Source organism: Hippopotamus amphibius, chromosome 11 (assembly GCF_030028045.1).
Source record: "Hippopotamus amphibius kiboko isolate mHipAmp2 chromosome 11, mHipAmp2.hap2, whole genome shotgun sequence".
NCBI classification, from domain to species: Eukaryota; Metazoa; Chordata; class Mammalia; order Artiodactyla; family Hippopotamidae; genus Hippopotamus; species Hippopotamus amphibius.
This window is the reverse complement of record NC_080196.1, coordinates 12,090,966-12,108,096: the sequence shown is the minus strand read 5'-3', so window position 1 is coordinate 12,108,096 and position 17,131 is coordinate 12,090,966. Positions and strand designations below refer to the sequence as shown.

At 42.1% G+C, this 17,131-nt stretch overlaps 1 long non-coding RNA gene across 2 annotated transcripts in view; it reads right to left on the bottom strand.

Moving 5' to 3' along the window:
• LOC130830994 (uncharacterized) overlaps positions 1-14,713 on the bottom strand; it is a 72,969-nt gene extending 58,256 nt beyond the window's left edge. The window contains exons 1-2 of one of the 2 annotated variants that reach the window (XR_009047931.1): positions 14,150-14,713; positions 10,844-10,960 (exon numbers count right to left, since the gene is read on the bottom strand). This is a non-coding gene — a long non-coding RNA (uncharacterized LOC130830994). The remainder of the gene's footprint in view (positions 1-10,843; positions 10,961-14,149) is intronic. The other variant, XR_009047932.1, reaches the window with a different exon arrangement.
• Between the last annotated feature and the right edge of the window lie 2,418 nt (positions 14,714-17,131).

Genomic DNA, 17,131 nt, shown 5'->3' with positions numbered 1-17,131 from the left:
TCATCATTGGAAGATACTAGGAAACAAACACCTTATTTCATAAACTGGTTAATCCAGCCATTTCCAAGGAACCGTGCAACTGACAGTCAAATAGGAGATGCAGGGAATTTACTCTTCATAGAAATATTCTTGCTCTAAGTGTGAAGGAATGACAGAATTGAAATGAACAGTCTTGCCACTCAATGAGTGAATGAATCTAGGCACTGAGCAGTAAGGCTGCTTACATCACAGAAAGAGACAACCAGACATTATCTGCCTCCTGTTGGAAGAGCACCCCCGCCCTCCATGAAGTCATCTAGCCCTGTAGAAATAACCAGAATCTGAAGCAGCCTCTAGACCCAATAACCAATTTACAGGAAATACAGAAGACACAAGGACATGTTAAACAACACAACTGGGATGCTTAGAAAAATCCACATTGTGCAAAATTCTACAGGAAAAATGAATGACCTAGTTTCTTAGAAAATAAATTGCAAGAGACAGGGATTGGGGGAGAGGATTAAAAAAGAGGACGCACTTAAAGATTGAAAGAGATTTAAAAGTTGTATCAAATCAATGGCAATGTGTACACCAATCTGAATCCTGATTCAAACATAAAAACAATAAAAAAAATTTATAAGGCATTCGAAAATTTGAACACTGACTGGATATCGGCGAATATTAGTAAATTACCATTATATTTAAGTATGATAATGGTATTACAAATATGTTTTTTAAGTTCTTGTCTTTAAGAGACACATCCTGAAATATTCATAGATAGCTAATTTGATGGGCGGAAGTGAATAGAGGTATAGAATCTGTATCCTCTCTATCATAGATAAAACAAGACTGGCCATGAGTTGATAATCACTGAAGCTGGCTGATGGATACATGGATTTATCACACTATTCTTCCTTTTTTTATATATGTCTGAATTTTTCTACAACAACAAGTTAGAACAAGATTTAAAACAAATAAGGCAAAATAAATAATCTTGATGGTGGATATATAGACATTTATTGATTATTTCCTATTCTTTTTTTTTCTTTTTACTTTTGAATTGCTCATAATTAAAATCAAAGCAATTTGTAGAAGAAACCACCACGAGAATAGCTGTGGGGATGCTTAAATTGAGGGAGGGCTTTAACACTATAAAATCTTATTTCTTAAAGAAAAAGAAAAAAGAACTAAAATGAATAAGCAAAACATTCACATCTGCTTGTTCCTGGTGGTGAGCATAAGGTGTTTGCTTATTATTTTTTTGTGCCTTTTGTATGTTACAAGTTTTCCATAAGTTCAAGAATAGTTGTTTATTTTTTTTTAAACAAGTGTCTGTGTAATACTGAGGTCACATTGCCCTCTGGGGAAGCTGCTTGTGGCTGGTCACAGAGCTCACCAATAGATTTAGTGCCTGGAGATTCTGTATCTGTGAGAAGTGTAGAGAAAAGGACAGCGTGTCTGGGGAGAAGGGGGTACTCTCACACCCCCATTCCACTGCACACCTTCTCATACTCTGCAGCTTCTCTAGGAATGCTGAAGGGTCCTCCAAGTTGTTAGTGAATGAATAAACACAAGAAAGAGATACCCCAGGGGTTAAGCATTTCCCTCTACTCCCTGAATGGGTGCCTAAGGTATCCTCCTTTACACGCACCCCCATGGTAGTCAGCGCCCAGGGGCTTTGACCTGAAAAATGCACTTGCAGAGCTGCCCTCTCCCCTGGGTCAGGCAAGTTCCAGCACTGCTAGGTTCATCCAATTATCCACTGGCTGATGTTCTTACATAGTTTACTTAGAATTTTCCTATTTGTTTGGCTAACTCCAGAGAGCACTTCAAAGTAAGATCTGGGAAACTGCAGAAGAGTGTATTTCTGGAGGAAATGCAAAGAATATAGTTAAAACTTTTGGCTTCAAGTGGTAAGACCAAGCACACTTCTTATTTTGACAAATAGAATTTGAGATGAAGCTTTGGGAATGTTGAGGGGTGGGGATGAGGGTAATTTACCCCGAAAGTCGGTGACTTTAGGCTGTGCTAAACAAGCCTATAGTGTCAGTAAGAGGAAATTCTGCGGTAAGCCTGGAGTGTGGACCTCTGAGGCCGTTGAAACTGTGGCCTTGCTCTGAATACAAGACAGATTTGCAGGCGGGGGAGCCTTCAGATACTCCCATCTCAGCTGGTTTTGTTCCATCCATCTCTGGAGAGTCATATCACGTGAATATATTTGGGAAGGAGGGACAGTGTTAAAGGAGGCATATTGTCGATTACTTTCTGTTGTCAATTACTCTTCAATATTCATATACTTTTGAAATAAGCACTTTAAAAAGTGATGACTAAAAGGCCAAATTTCTAAAGGGAAGAAAAAGCTGTTTTAGGATCAGACCAAGCACATTTATTAAGCATTCACTCATTCATTCATCTTTTAAATATTTTTAAAGCATCTACTATGTTTCTGATTGTGCTACTGAAGAGGAAAGTTAGAAACTTACACTCAGCTAAAAACAACTCCATGCTTGTTTTGCTTTTGTGAAATATGCTTGCTGTGCAGAGAAAAATAGGATGACCTAACAATTCAATGTAACTTTAAGATGTTTTGCTAAAAAAAAATGGAATGCTCTGCACCTGCTCTTTTAAGTTTCTGTTTGGAAACTTCCCTGCTCTGTAAACATGTGCACTGTAAAAGTAAAGCTCACCCTGAGCTCGGGGGCCCAGAACTTTGGAGCATTAGCTCATCTGGTGCCGCTGGCTTAATAAACCTGAGTTCTCCAAGCCTCCAGTGTAGGAGGCTTCTCAATGGACCCATTTCTGCAACACTACCAGGTTCTATCCTAAGGTTACCCGTAGGACACAGTAGCCACTTACAAGGAGAGGCATTGAGTAAGAATGTGCTCTGTTTTACCTTCATTAAATTAAATTAAAAACCCGTTGTTATTTAAACATTTATATAATTACAGGCAATCATTATCCGGGTTATTTTCCAAAGGCCAAGTTTGGCTCCGTGTGCCTTTGATTACTGACACAAGGCACTGCAGCAACATGAATCATCTCTTCAGAACAAAGAACACCAAAGAAACTATGACACAGGAGGTTTCGCTCAGGAGAAAGGAACAGAGAAATAGCTCGGGAGTACAAAGCTCTTTATCCGGGTTTCCAAAGTGCAGTGGTTTAACATTTAAAAAGGCTACTTTGGGGAACATTCTCTCCTGAAAGTTTCTTTCATACATTTACAGTCAGGAAGTACAATAGAACCATGAACATCTTCCACTCTCCGGAGAGGATTTTCCTGCTTTTACTTATGTATTAGATTAAAATAGCATTTTACTTCTCTTCAAGCCTGAAGACAGGATTACATTTGAGTCTAGGTCTTCCGTTTCAAAATGTGCATTGTTAACTGGGAGATAAGGAGACCTGACTTTTAACCAGGCAGCCCTGACTGTTTTGAGGACCGGCATCTTATGTCCACAAAGTTCCCTGAGGTGAAATGAGCACCAGAGGTCTGTAAATGTTAACACTGTGACCTCCTTCCTCCTTGCACCGACAAACATTTTAGTGGCTGTTTTTTCCTGGCCAGATACAGCTGCCTTAAGAGATTTCAATACTTCTTTCCTTGTCTCTCGCCTGAGTTTTCGGAACTCTTCATCCCTTCAGTGGAGAGAGCAAGCAGAAACAGACAAGGGTAGAACCCCTTTAGACACCTCTCTGGTTTAATTTGTTGACAATCTAAACCGCAATGGAAGACATGTCCCTAGGATTGTCTATCTTACCAACATGTCTGGATTATGCTTCCTATTTCATGAAAATGCTAGGATTGTACCCGCTTCTCTTAACAGAATTTACAAAACAAAGGGATCCCACAGACAAACGCTTGGAACGAGTACGGACCCCTTAGATTTCTGATGTTGGAAAAAAAAAAAAAAAAGATGTTACCTGTTGGAAAAGTCAAATAGTGACTAGAGAGATTTCTAATGTGTGTTCTGTAGGAACAAAGTGCTATTAACACAAAGTGCTATTATTTCAGAACTGCAAAAAGCCTCTGGGTGATTCAGCCCTCCTCATTTTGCTGTCATGGAAAGTGGGACCAGAGGGACCAATATCACATCACTAGACTTCAGTCTTTCTATTGCTTGCTGCAAGATACCTTTAATAGAGACAAAAGAAGGAAAAATCTAAAGAATGTTAAAAAATAACAAGTCTCTTAAAATCAAGCCTTAGTTCAAACGGCACCTCTTTAGAGAGGCCATCCTGCAACAGTTCCTTACTCAGCTTTATTTATCTAAAACGAACTGAGCTCTTCCTGAGTTTATGGATTTATTACATTCTAGGGTCTCTCACACCAGAATGTAAGCTCCAGGAGGGCAGGAGTTCTGTTTTGTTCAGTTATATCCTCAGCACCCAGAACCGTGCTTGGCCCCCCAGGTGATGCACAGTAAGTAACTGTTGAATGAATGAATGAGTGAATGAATGAAATGCAGTCTGGCTGCCAGCAGAGGTGAGAACTGAGGACTTGCAATAGAAGGAGCAAAAACAAGATATGAAAGGCTGTATGATATCATACTGCAATCAAAAAAAATAATAATAAGCTTGGTGGACATTTTGAGAATCTTCATACAAATTCCATCCTGCCTCCTTCCTCATGAAGGCTAAGATCCTGGATATTGCAATTCTCCCAACAACCCCAGACCTTTACTCTTAGGGTCAAACTCCCGGCATTTAACTAATTAACTAATTTATACATATTAGATATTTTGTAATGATATCTTAGATATTAGAACAAAAGATGCCAGACGTGTTAGCAAGCAGAAGGTGAAGCGATGGACTAGAACGAGATAACACATCATAAATATTCAACCCTTGATGGTCCTGAGTTACTTGAATATAAGTATTAGGATCTCAAGATGCTGCCAGTGTTGAGGTCCTTTTCCATGTGTTTCAAAATAGCCAAATTTGTGTGTTGCTTGTCATCTAGTAGTGACTATAAACATTCCATTTAATGTTATTAAAAAAAATTTAAGTTATTGAGCATCTACTCAACAAATGACTACACTACGCATTTTAGGGAGAGCGATACGAAATAGGTTGAGTTCTGATGAAAAAATGTTGGCTGCCTGATGGATAGCTTGCTTGGCACACTGCCTGCAAGATGCCGGTGGCAGATCATTTTTTATCTTGCAATTGTGGAGCTGAAAGGAGAGGGGAGGAGCCCTTTCTGTTGGATTCATAAGGAGATCATTAAATCTGAGTTAATAAAGGACAAAGATGTCGAATCTGAAAGAGTTCAAAAGGAATAAAGAATCTTCCTATAACCTGGATGATAACATTTTCAATCAAGAGAAAAATATGAAAAACAAAAGTAAAGCAATAAGGAGAGGAATTAAGTGGTTTTAAAAAAGGCATAAAGGAGTTAAAGATTGTTTCCTTCATATTAATTCTTAAATATAACTTTCAGTGGACCACCTTGATTTTATGTAAAATCAAGAAAAGAGGGAAAGGAAGAATACAGAGTCTTTAGAAGAAAAGAAATGCTAAAGAAAGATGAAGCTTTAGACAGATGAAGGCAACAAAGAAGTCATCAGAAAGCCCCCCAGAGAGCAGACTCCGTAAGAGACTATGCATGTGAGGGGCTGAACATGGAGTACTCATCCAGCAGGAAAGGACCCAGAAAAAGAAGAGGAAAAGGAAATGGAGCATCATAGAAACCAAAGACAAATTTTCTGACAGCTTTAAAGGTGCTGTTGGCTTAAGTTTCTAGTGTTTGTTATTGGTTGAATTAGGTACAAGTGGCTCCATAGGTAGTAAAAGCCAACCTGTAATCAAGAGACAATTCTGCAACAAAACAAACATTGATCTTGTTTGTTCTATAACAAAACAAACAATGTATCTTGGAGATGGCATAACAGACACCTGCCATGTATTTTGTGTTTTTGTTGTTGGATAAAGCTCTACAGGAGGACTCCTGACCCATTTCTAACAGCCTGGCATCAATGTATATTAATCACAGTGTTTGGGGCTGTAGGTAATAGGAGAACCACATAAAGCAGCTTTAACAAAAAGAAAAAAATGTATTACCTCCCATAGTGGTAAGTCAGGAGGTGGTAGGGGTGGGCTAGGGTGGGCTGGGTCTCTGGGATCAGTGAGCTCAGCTGCTCAATGCTGTCAGGATGACCTAGGTTCTTTTCATGTGTCTGATCTGCCATCCTTTGCATGTGTGCTTGCTCTCCTCATCCTCACAAGGCCGCAGTAGCAGCTCCAGGCATCACATTCTCACGCAACACTGAAAGCCACAAAAGAAGAGGGCACATGAGCCCCCCCAAAACCCCTTTTTAAAGAAAGAACAGAACTCAAGCAGACGCTTCCAGACCTTCACATCTTTGACTGGTAAGAATTATGTCAAATGCCACAGAATTTTTCTTTCTCTATCTGGTTTACGTCACTTAGCATATTACCCTCAAGGTCCATCCACGTTGTCACAAATAGCAGAATTTGTTTCTTTTTTATGGCTGAACACTATTCTATCATATACAGCTCACATCTTTATCCATCCATCTGTTGATGGACACTTAGGTTGTTTCCATGTCTTGCCTATCATAAATAATGCTGCAATGGATGTGGAGATGCAAACAGCTCTGACATTGTGTTTTCATTTTCAAAGGCCATTCCTCAACCAACCAATGACAAGAGGAACTGGATTACCAGTTGGTTTAGATTAATCAAGATATACCTCCAAGAGAGGCTGGGAGGCTCCAGCCTCCCCTAAACCCAATAGATAGATGAATAAAATCAGGGTTTTATTAGTAAGGAAGCAGGCAGGGTACGGGAGAAAGATTATTGGGTAGGCAACAATGGTATCTGCCATCAACTCTCCTCATTTACACACAATAACAGTCATTCTTTTGTTGTGTACAGTTCTATGGGTTTTTACAAATGCATAGAGTTGTGTAACCACCACCACGATAATTAAGATATAGAAAAGTGTATTACAAAAGTGGGTTGATCAACCAGCATGGACTTGCTATTGCTGTATAAACAAGTGAGAGAGGGGAGTCATGGTTCTTACATCCTTTGCCCTTTATGAACACACCTCCAGGAAGATGACCAGGCAATGCATAAATCTAATTATAGGTAGGTACACATGGCGTGTTATGGGGACTTGAAGAAGGGAGAGACTCCAACTCTGGAGCTACAGCCTGTCCTGTCCTTGTGACTGTTTCTGGTTCCCAGGACACCTTGCTCAGGTAGCCTCTCAATAGACCACCTCTGATTGCTGCCCTGTGGTTGTCATGGTGGTTAACTTTGCTTCCCGGCACTTACAACCCTTGTTTTATTTTTCCCATCCTTCTTGTCATCCCCCAGTTAGCCAGTTGGGGTAGTTCAGGTCCTCTGTCCAGATTCAGAACTTGTTTTCAGTCCAAAGAGGGAGGCTGGGTCTGCAGAGGGCCTAATTCCAGGAGGGATGGCTGGCTTCAGGAGGGCATGATGCTAGCTAGAGTTTGCCTTTTGACCATTATGGCAGGTAGATGATGTTGACAAACTATTGTCTCATCATAGAGACACACATGACCTCTGTGATGAATTTGAACATAATAAATAATACAGTAAAATGAAATAATGACTATAGTAAGGACAGCAAACACAGTGGCTAACATTTACAAATCAAATGGCTGTCCAGCAAGAGCAGCTTTTCAGCCCTATTCAACAATACTTACAGTGTTTAGAGTCCCGTGAATGAGTCCAACTGTGGCTAAAACCAGGCATCTAACCCGGCTTGCTTTCATCCAGGGAGCTGGCGCCAATGCTTGTCTTAACTGCCCAGGGCCAGTGCTTGTGCATATAGTGCCTTTGTGCAAAGTAGATAAAGTCTCCCCTTCCTCACGATACCTTTCCATCTATTAGAAAAGCATTATAATATGCAGTAAAATTGTAATAGTCAGTATACAAATCCTTGGGGTATGAACTTTGAATGGTACCCCTTAAGATTACAACCAGCACAGCTGTAAACAGGAGCCTTGGGACCCACTTGTTTGCGGTGTGAGAATAAGTCCTGTTGTCTTAGAAATGTAGTGGGTCTAGGTCAGTGGTTTGAAGGATACCTGGCACTGTGTTAATTTATTCATGCAGTGCTTGTGGAGCAGATACTATATTCCAGGTGCAGTGCTAAGTACTATACGAGCGCTATCTCCTTTAATCTTTGCAAAACAACCGTGAACAGGTATTATTTTTATTCCTACTTCACAAACGAGGAGATAAGAGTTATTGCTTGACCTCATTCACACTGTTGGTAAGTGACAGAGCTTAGCTAGAATCTTGATGGTGCTGATACTAAAGTTACCACTCTGCTTCTGAACACAAGGTCTGCCTACATGTATTTACATAAAATAATTCTGTTGGAATTGATGTTGGTAATTCTTATACATATTATTATATCTCTTTAATATACTTTTGTTGGATTTCTCAGAAAAAAAGGAATGGATCCTGTGATTCTTAAGAAGAAGAATCTGCTGCAGAAGATAAGGATGTAAACACTTTAAACTTGCAAACATTAAGGGGGAAAGAAATCTATCTTTTCAGGCCAAACGACTGAAGACAAGTAACTGTTTCAGTGATAGAGGTGAATTGCATGGGGCTTCTATGTCGCTTGCTTAAGTGGGGACGGGTGTGAATGTCCCCAACCAGGAGGATTAGTGCTCCAGACTGGAAGCATGCTGGCAGAGAGCAAGCATGAGAGCCTGAGCTTTCGCGGTAATAATCCTTTCGACCTTAGGAGAGGCGACAGGGCAGCTTCCTCCCGAACACATGCCAAAGAGGAATCTGGTGTCCAAAGACCAGGTTTTCCTTTCTTCTTGGTTTCTGCAGTCATGAGAGCATAGCTTTGGGGGCCAATAAAATACTCTTGCTGAAGTCCTGCTGTCTTGCCGCCTTCTCTGAGGAAGCTGGTTGAAGTGAATGAGGAATGAGAAATTTTGCCCAACAGCCTCTTATTTGGTTCTCTTACATGAAGGATTCTTAATTTAACTTATTTCCTTTCCTAATTAGATTTAGCAATTAGGGTTGCCCATTAACCTAGAATTTTCCTATAAGAGTCTCATCCTCCGTCGCATCCGTCTGCCTCACAGCTGTATAATTGCAGTTAAATCCACATCTCTTCAAAGCAGAGGAGATACTCATAGCCAGAATCAGGTGGCTGGCTCTCCAATCCAGTCGGACTCAAGAAGCAAGTGCAAAGCACTTTGCCGGCCACTCTGAGGTGATGGAAAGATGAGGGCAATCTGGGATCTCGAGGCTCCCATGAGTCACTCACTTACTAATTTAAAAAGTGTTTATTGAGTACCTACTATCTGTGAGGCACTGTTCAGGCGATGGGGGATACAGCAATAAACAAAGCAAAATCCCTATACTTTCTGGTGTTGGTAAAGAAATAACTAAGTAAAAACATGATATGCTAGATAACGAGAAGTAAAAAGGAGGAACTACTGTATTACAGGCATATGTATTAAAAAGCAAAAAAAAACAAAAACCAAAACCCTCTGATGCTATGTATTGGTGCACAGTGCTCTCAACTGTAATGAAAGAAGAGATTCATTTTGACAGAGGAGGGAAGATTCGTGGAAGAATTTGTGCAAGTGGGGAGATTTAAGCTGGACCCTGAAGAAAGTTTAGGCCAGGTAAATACAGCCACAATGCAAAGAGGCAAGGAAAAAAAGCTCACCAGGCCTTATGAAACCTTTCAGCAAAGGTCCAGGGGTGAGAAGAGAGGGGATACAAACCACATTCAGAAGAGCTGAATAGTTTACTCCAGACTCAGCACTGGTGGGATAACAGGTGGAACAGGAGCCCAGGCTGGAAGGGTATGTAGAGGCTAAGTGATGGAGGATTTTTACTTTCAAGGAGTTCGAGTGGAACTCTGCGGGCAGTGGGGAGAGCTCTGAGCGGATGTGTTTACATACGTCAATGTGTCAGACAGTAAATCCGTTAGCTGAATGCCTTGTGCCGGTGCAGGAGATACCTGGGGAAATGCCAGCCCTGGGGGCTGACACCCAAGAGCACTGAGATAAGCAATCTTTGGTTTTCCTTAAAAAACAGGTGGCATTATCTTATGACTCAGATGATTCAGGATAACAAGCTAGACATTTATATTCAAACATGATCTTTCCTTCATTCCCAAGCCACTGATATTCAAGTTCAAGGGCAGTAAACTGAGGCCCTGACAGATTCACAGCTTCTTCCTTTAACAGTATAGTTGAACAACTCAGGAGCTGAAAAGCTGAGGTCTATTAATAACCCAATGGTTTCTTACACCAAGCCTCAGTGGAGGCTTGCATTAAGAGGTGTGGCTTGCATCTTCTCTTGATGAACTGCATATACAGTCAGCTCTCTGTATCTGTGGGTTCCACAGTCTAATATTCAACCGTGAATCAAAAATATTCAAAAAAACAAAATTCCAGAAAGCTCCAAAAAGCAAAACTGAGATTGGCTGCATGCTGACAACTACTTACATGACATCTACATTGTATTAGGTATTATAAGTAATCCAGAAATGACAACGTATACAGGAGGACACGCTTAGGTTATATGCAAATACGACACCATTTTATGTAAGGAATTGGAGCATCTGCAGATTCTGGAATCTATGAAGGGTCTTGGAACCAATTCCTGTGGATACTGATGGATGACTGTCAATGCTCAGAGACATACGGTAAAGAATGAATTCTACCATCTTCGCTCCCCTGACATTGCACTTTACCTTCATGGTTCATAAGTGATAGCCCTAAAGAGAAGAAAAGGACCAAATACTTTCATTTCATGAGTTTATGTCACTATCACCCCCCAGCTGACTCTCCTTTGCTAACTCAGCCGACAAAGATATTTGGTTCACCTGAGCTTAAAGAAAAATATTTTCCATTCCCTTGCTCTTTCTTCTTCCACATTTTCCTTCCCTGTATTTATTAGGCTCATTTTCTTGCTTCCTCTCTTTGTTGCTACTTGCTGGTGTCTGGAAAGGAAGAACAGAGATGCTTGCATGGGGCATGGTTTAGACATTTTTGCCACACTGTATATACAATGTGAGTCTTTTCCCATCTTTCTTCAATGTCTTGAGCGAAGTATCCATTTCTCAAGAATGCTTCATGGAGTTGGCTCTAGTATGCTGGCCTTTTTCCTAGTGGGTGTGGGCCTGGAACAGGGGCTGCCCTCTGGAGGGTCCACCATGCTGGTTACAGAAAGAGGATACAGTGCACACACATTCTCCCCTCCAACTGGAAGGCCTAACCAGCCCAGGCTCTTGTTCTCTCCTCAGGGATTAGTGGTGGTAACATGAAGCCAGTTGGAGGGGGGGGTTGGGCTGGCGAAGAAATGGGTATTAACATTGATACTTCGAAAGCGCCACAAGCTAGCCAAGGCTTAAGTCCTTCAGTTGTTTTCAACAATCCTTTCAGTTGGTCAGAAACACAGCACTGGAAATCCCAGACTCCTAATCCCTAATGTAAGGGTTTTTGTTTTTGTTTTTTTCACTAGAAAACACATTGCTTCATGTGGTGCAACTGGGCTGTTTCAAAGCGGACGTATAAGAACCACAAATAGTGAGGAGTCTTGCAATCAACAGCTGTGCCTTCAAACTCAAGGGGGTGGAGAAAATGGGGACTGTCATGCTCATTAAAAACAAAAACAAAGAAGCAAAACCATTTATTTGCCATTAAGTCCTTTCAGATGTTCTGGGTGAGACCATCTGAGGCCCCGTGGGACTTTGCAGCAGTGTTGGGTGGGGCTTCAGAACTCCCCTGGCCGCATCTGTGAATTAATCCCAGTGTGAGTGTTGGGGGTGGGGCTTCCCACATCACACCGAGCAATTCTCAGATACCGGCAGGGCCTTGCAGAATTCAACTCCATTCCCACACTACGCAGAGACAGCATCAGAGCCACAGGGTAAGCGTTCGGTCCCGCAAGACCCCGCTCCCTCACTTCAGACGTAAATCAGAAGCCCGGGTTGTTCCCTGTGCTTCTGACTGGCTGTAAAGCACAGGCCCCCATAACCCCCTCCTCAGGTTTGATTCATTTGCTGGAGTGGCTCACAGAACTCTGAGAAACATTTCACTTACTAGATCACTGGTTTATTATAAAAAACATATATAACTCAGGAATGGCCAGATGGAAGAGATGCTTAGGGGAAGGTGTGTGGGAAGGAGCACAGCGCTTCCACAACCTAAGGCACCCCAAACCTCCCAAATCTCCACATATTCACCAACTAGAAGCTCCCGGAACCCTCTCCTTTTGGGTTTTATGCAGCCTTCATTACATAAGCATGATCGATTAATTCATTGGCCATTGGTGATTGATTCAGGCTCCAGCCTCTCCTCCCCAGAGGCGGGGGGATGGGACTGAAAGTTCCAACCCTCTAATCTCAGGGTAGGGGCCCCTGGCAAAGTGAGGCCCAAAAGTTACCTCATTAACATAACCAAAGTCATATTCACTGCTCTCATTACTTAGCAAATCCCAAGGGTTTCAGGAGCTCTGTGCCAGAAACGGTGACAAAGACCAAATATATATTCTTACTATGAACCACATCACGAGTTGACTCCTGGCTCTCCATCTTTCTAGCTCTGTGACTTTTAGAGATCGCTTCATGTTTCTGTGCCTCAGGTTCTCATCTACCAATGAGGCCAATAGGAGTACCTACTTCACAGGCACATTGTGAGGATGAAACCAGTTGATTCCCGTAAAGCTGTTAGAATGGTCTAGCATCTGGTACTGGACCTCTACTGACACCCATGCTAAGGGATCCTACCAAAGATTCTTAACTAGTACTGTGTATAAATTTAGGTTAAATACCAGAGGGGAGAGGGGACACTTGGTGACTTCTCCAAAGGAAAAAGAGCTTTCAAACATCAGGGTGATATGAAGAGGGAAAAGCTTTCCAGAATCAATTAGTGAAATGGGGGCAGGGCTCATGGCTCCCACAGCCTGCAGTGTAGGGTATACCTTACAATTTCCCCTGCAAAGAGGCAGAAGGCAGAAGAGGGGGCACTGAGAAAGATTTGTGATTTTGCTTTAAGTTTCCTTTTCCAGTATAGCAGGTTATTTGTATACACTTGCTCTTGGTAGAACTTACGTAATATCTAAAAGCCAGGAAAGTCATGGTTATACACATGCAGAGACTTGGGCTTGAAGAGATAACCTGAATGCCATTTAGAAGGCACTGCCAGACCCTAGGGGTGTCGTACATGCCCCCCACCTATAAGCATCGTGTGGCATGAGCAGGGGTGGCCTTTGGAGAAACTTAGAAAAGGGAGCTCCCCTAACTAGGAGTACAAGGCAGTACCCCCTAACTCTCTCCACATACACTCTCCTGGCCCATATCAGTGGCAGCCTCTGGTTTTGAACACAAAGGACATTGCAGTCATTGTATAAAGCTGGCCTCTTTCTATTATGAATAATCATGAAATTGGGGGTGAAGGAGAAAGGCAACTCCACATGTGAAGCTACAAAAAGGCCATGATTCATTACTAGTCTCTTTATTAAGCAGCCTAGTCTCAGATAATTTGCAGCAAAGTTCCACCCTGGAGCAAGTTTCCTCAGTCATGTTAAATTCATGGGGAAAAATCCTCCCAGGATTTAGAACTGAAAAATAGACAGCTTTCATAACAGAAACGCTGATGTAAAGAGTGGGGAAAGGCAGTATGTTCCAATCATTTAGGGAAAAAAATGGATAAGATGTTACTAATAAGCTCTGCTGTATTTTTATCCTACCCTTTTCTTCATCTGAAGGAATTATTGAGATGAGCTTTTAAGTTCTGAATGATTATCTGACAGCTTCCATCTTTAGGGCAAATTAGTAGCAAGGGTTTTATTTCGCTATTACCTTTACTCAAAACTCAGAGGACACACACTTACTGGAGCCCAGATGAGGAAATAAAACCCACAGACAAGAGTGCCGTGAACAGAACAGCAGAACCCAGCTATTTCTAGGTTCCTGTACGCGACCTTGGCGGTAACTATCCTTCTTACCGAGTGGGGCTGGGGTAGAGATGAACAGCACCCACAGCACCCTCAGCACCCTTGTGGATGTAGTCCCAGCCTAACTTCCCAGCCCCATTTCTCACCATCCCCTCCAACAACATACCTTAAAATCCCTTTATGCCAACCTACCCACTGGTCCCAAATATGCCACGTTTGAACACTCTCCTACCTTCCCACTCATCTTTGAAGACTCATCTCCAATGTGACTTCCTTCCAGAAATCTTTTCAACCCCAACAAAGTTAGTGGCATCTGATTCTGCTCTTTATGGTACCCAGCACTTGCTTCACTGTGGAGTGCACCGGAATAATTAGTTTACAGTGTCAGTTCCCCCCGTGATCCTGAAAGGGCAAGGACTTTACCCGGGGTATCTGAACCCTCTAGTCCAGTGTTTCTCAAGAGCAGCAATATTCACATTTGGGGCCAGAAAATTTCTCGGTGTGGGGGCTTTCCTGTGCACTGTAGAAAGCTTAGCCTCATCCCTGGTCTCTACCCACTAAATGCCAGTGCACACCATCCTCAGTGTGATGATCAAAAACCATCTCCAGACATTGCCCAATGCCTCCCGCAGGAGAAAATCAGCCCAGATGAGAACCACAGCTCTGGCCCTAATGGAGAGCCTGATATACACCAGGCACTTAATATATAATTGGTGAGTTAATAAATCATTGTCCAAATTAATGAATAAAAACCAAGTGAGCCACAGATGAAGAAATCTTACTGTATCTTTCATACACTCACCAAATCAAACTTAAGATCTTCATTCCAGAAGTCTCTTTATGACTTGGTTCTACTTTCTTCCTATTTCACCTCTCACACCCTTTGTCCCTCACCTGCGGGCTCTTCACATCCTCATGCTTTGTTTTCCTTCCCGCCAATCCAAATTCTGTACTGACTGCAAGACAAAGAGCAACTTACCTACTTCAAAAAGCCTTCCCCAAATGCACCCAATCCACAGTGATCCCTTACTTCACATTCTTTAAACATTTATGAAAAATTATAGGCATATATATATGCATCATATGTATATACATACATGTATGTGCAATATTTTTGGTCTGAAAACTATTATCATCTTTTTGCTTTACACACATGTATAGGAATTTTCTTCTTAACTAGAAGAATCACTCCTTGATAGAAGTCTTGTTTATGCCTTTGAGATTTTTCTTTCCCTTTGCATTAGCACAAGTCTATGAACAACAGATGTTTAGCTTTTGCTTGAAGTGAATTTTTTTCCATAAGCATCTGGCAGGTGTGTTAAATCTGTATAATTGGTGTGGCTTTGACATAGTTCTGTTTTTAAAAGGCACAGGGCTCTTTAACATCTTGCAGTTTTTAAATAAACTCATTTCAAGGAGATTCTGCAAATAAGGAATAAAAGTAATTTGCAGTATTTCAGGATTTCTGTGAGAAGGCACTAAATACAATAAGCAATGAGAAAAACAAAAATGGGTGCATTTGTCTTAAATTCTGACTGTGCTCAAACTCCATTTAGGCTTCTTTCTCCACCTCTTGGTAAAACTGTCTTAAAAACATTGGCTTCCTGGTTTATTCTGAGCTCTCTCAACGCCAAAGCACGCTTTGCAGCGTCCTGCTTGCAGAGACTCATACACGCATGTTCCCCCAGGGCTTGTTTGGAAATTTGCTCAAACTTCTGATCTACAGGGCCTTTCTTTCTCGCATTTTTCTTGGAAGAGGTCACGCTTTGCCCAAGAGTAGTCACCCATAGGGCTTCTGAGCCTCCGCGGTCAATGGCAGGGTTAAGGGGACAGCCCCAGAATGGACCCGCATTGCATGTGAGTTCCACATCTGCAACAGGACCAATGTAGAGCAGACGTATCAGAATGGGGTATGGTGGGGAAAGACGTCTCCAGCTTCACCACTAATTTCTGTAACCCTTAATAAAACAGATGAAAGAATGCTTTTGTTCGCGTCTTGTAAACTGTGACTTTTGGCAGAACAGGCTCTCGAGGCTTCAGTTTCTCCAGAGTTCCAAAGTTGATTCCTCTCTGCTGTACCTTGTGACTCACCCTCTCCACGTCCCCTCCTCTATGGCCATGGAGCCCTCCCATTTAAAATGCAAACCCCAAATGCTTCTCTTGAGCCTGCCTCCTCCTGCAGTACCACCCTGACTTACTCCACCTCTCCACCAATGCATGTCAGGCCCCCTTTATCACTTTCACGTTCCCATCTCACATTCGTACTCGACTCACTACAATCTGGCAACCTTGGAGTATTCTCTCAATCTCAGAATGCACCCACTCTACCTTGGAACTTGGGACCACCTAATGTTGCCACATTTGTATGGCCTTTTCTGGTCCTCCAGCTCCTTGACTCTGGTGGCCTGCCTGTTTGCATGAAGCGGACCTGCCCATTTAAAGTTGTCTCTGGGCTTGGCTTTCAGTCTCTTGATCTTTCCTCGTCCCTTTGTCTTTCTCAGACTCCATCCTAGTCTCACCATCCACCTTAGGTCTAGGTCATTTCAGGGTTCCATCTTCAGCTTTATTCATTTCCCCCCTTAATACTCTCCTACGAATGACTTCTTACATTGTTACGTCTTCAAATATCAATTAAATGTAATGGCCACCAAATACTTGTCTTCACCTTTTCCATCCTAAGTTCCAACCCAAGTTTTCAAAGGACCCCAAGTTTGCCAGTCACCAAGCATCTCAAATGCATCATGTTCAAAATCAGATTCAATTCCCTTCCTACCCCCATGGCTTGCTCCCCTCTGTTTGTTCCTCTATTAACGACTGTTTGTTCCAAGCTAGCAGCAGAATTGGTGTATGACCTGCCTATCTCACTAAATACTGATCATACTTCCAAAGTCTCTTGATCTGTTTCTGAGTTCTTGCCTCTGTTCTCTTCCTGCTCTTGTGTATGTCCTCCTCTGTCGTAGGGGTTCCCTGTGCAAGAACCAGATCTGACTGCTACTCTCCCATCCCAAAAGTTCCTGGTTCTGAAGGCAGTGGAGAACCAAGTCCAAGTGAAACCTGGAATTCAAGGTCGCCCAACCCTGTAACTCTAATTAACCATGTTCCCTTCAGAGCTTCATTTCTTACCGCTTCATTGACCACAGGGGATGGGCCAGCCCCCCACACTGCATTCTAACCCTGCATGTACCATATACTTTCTTTTCCACCTGGTAAAATT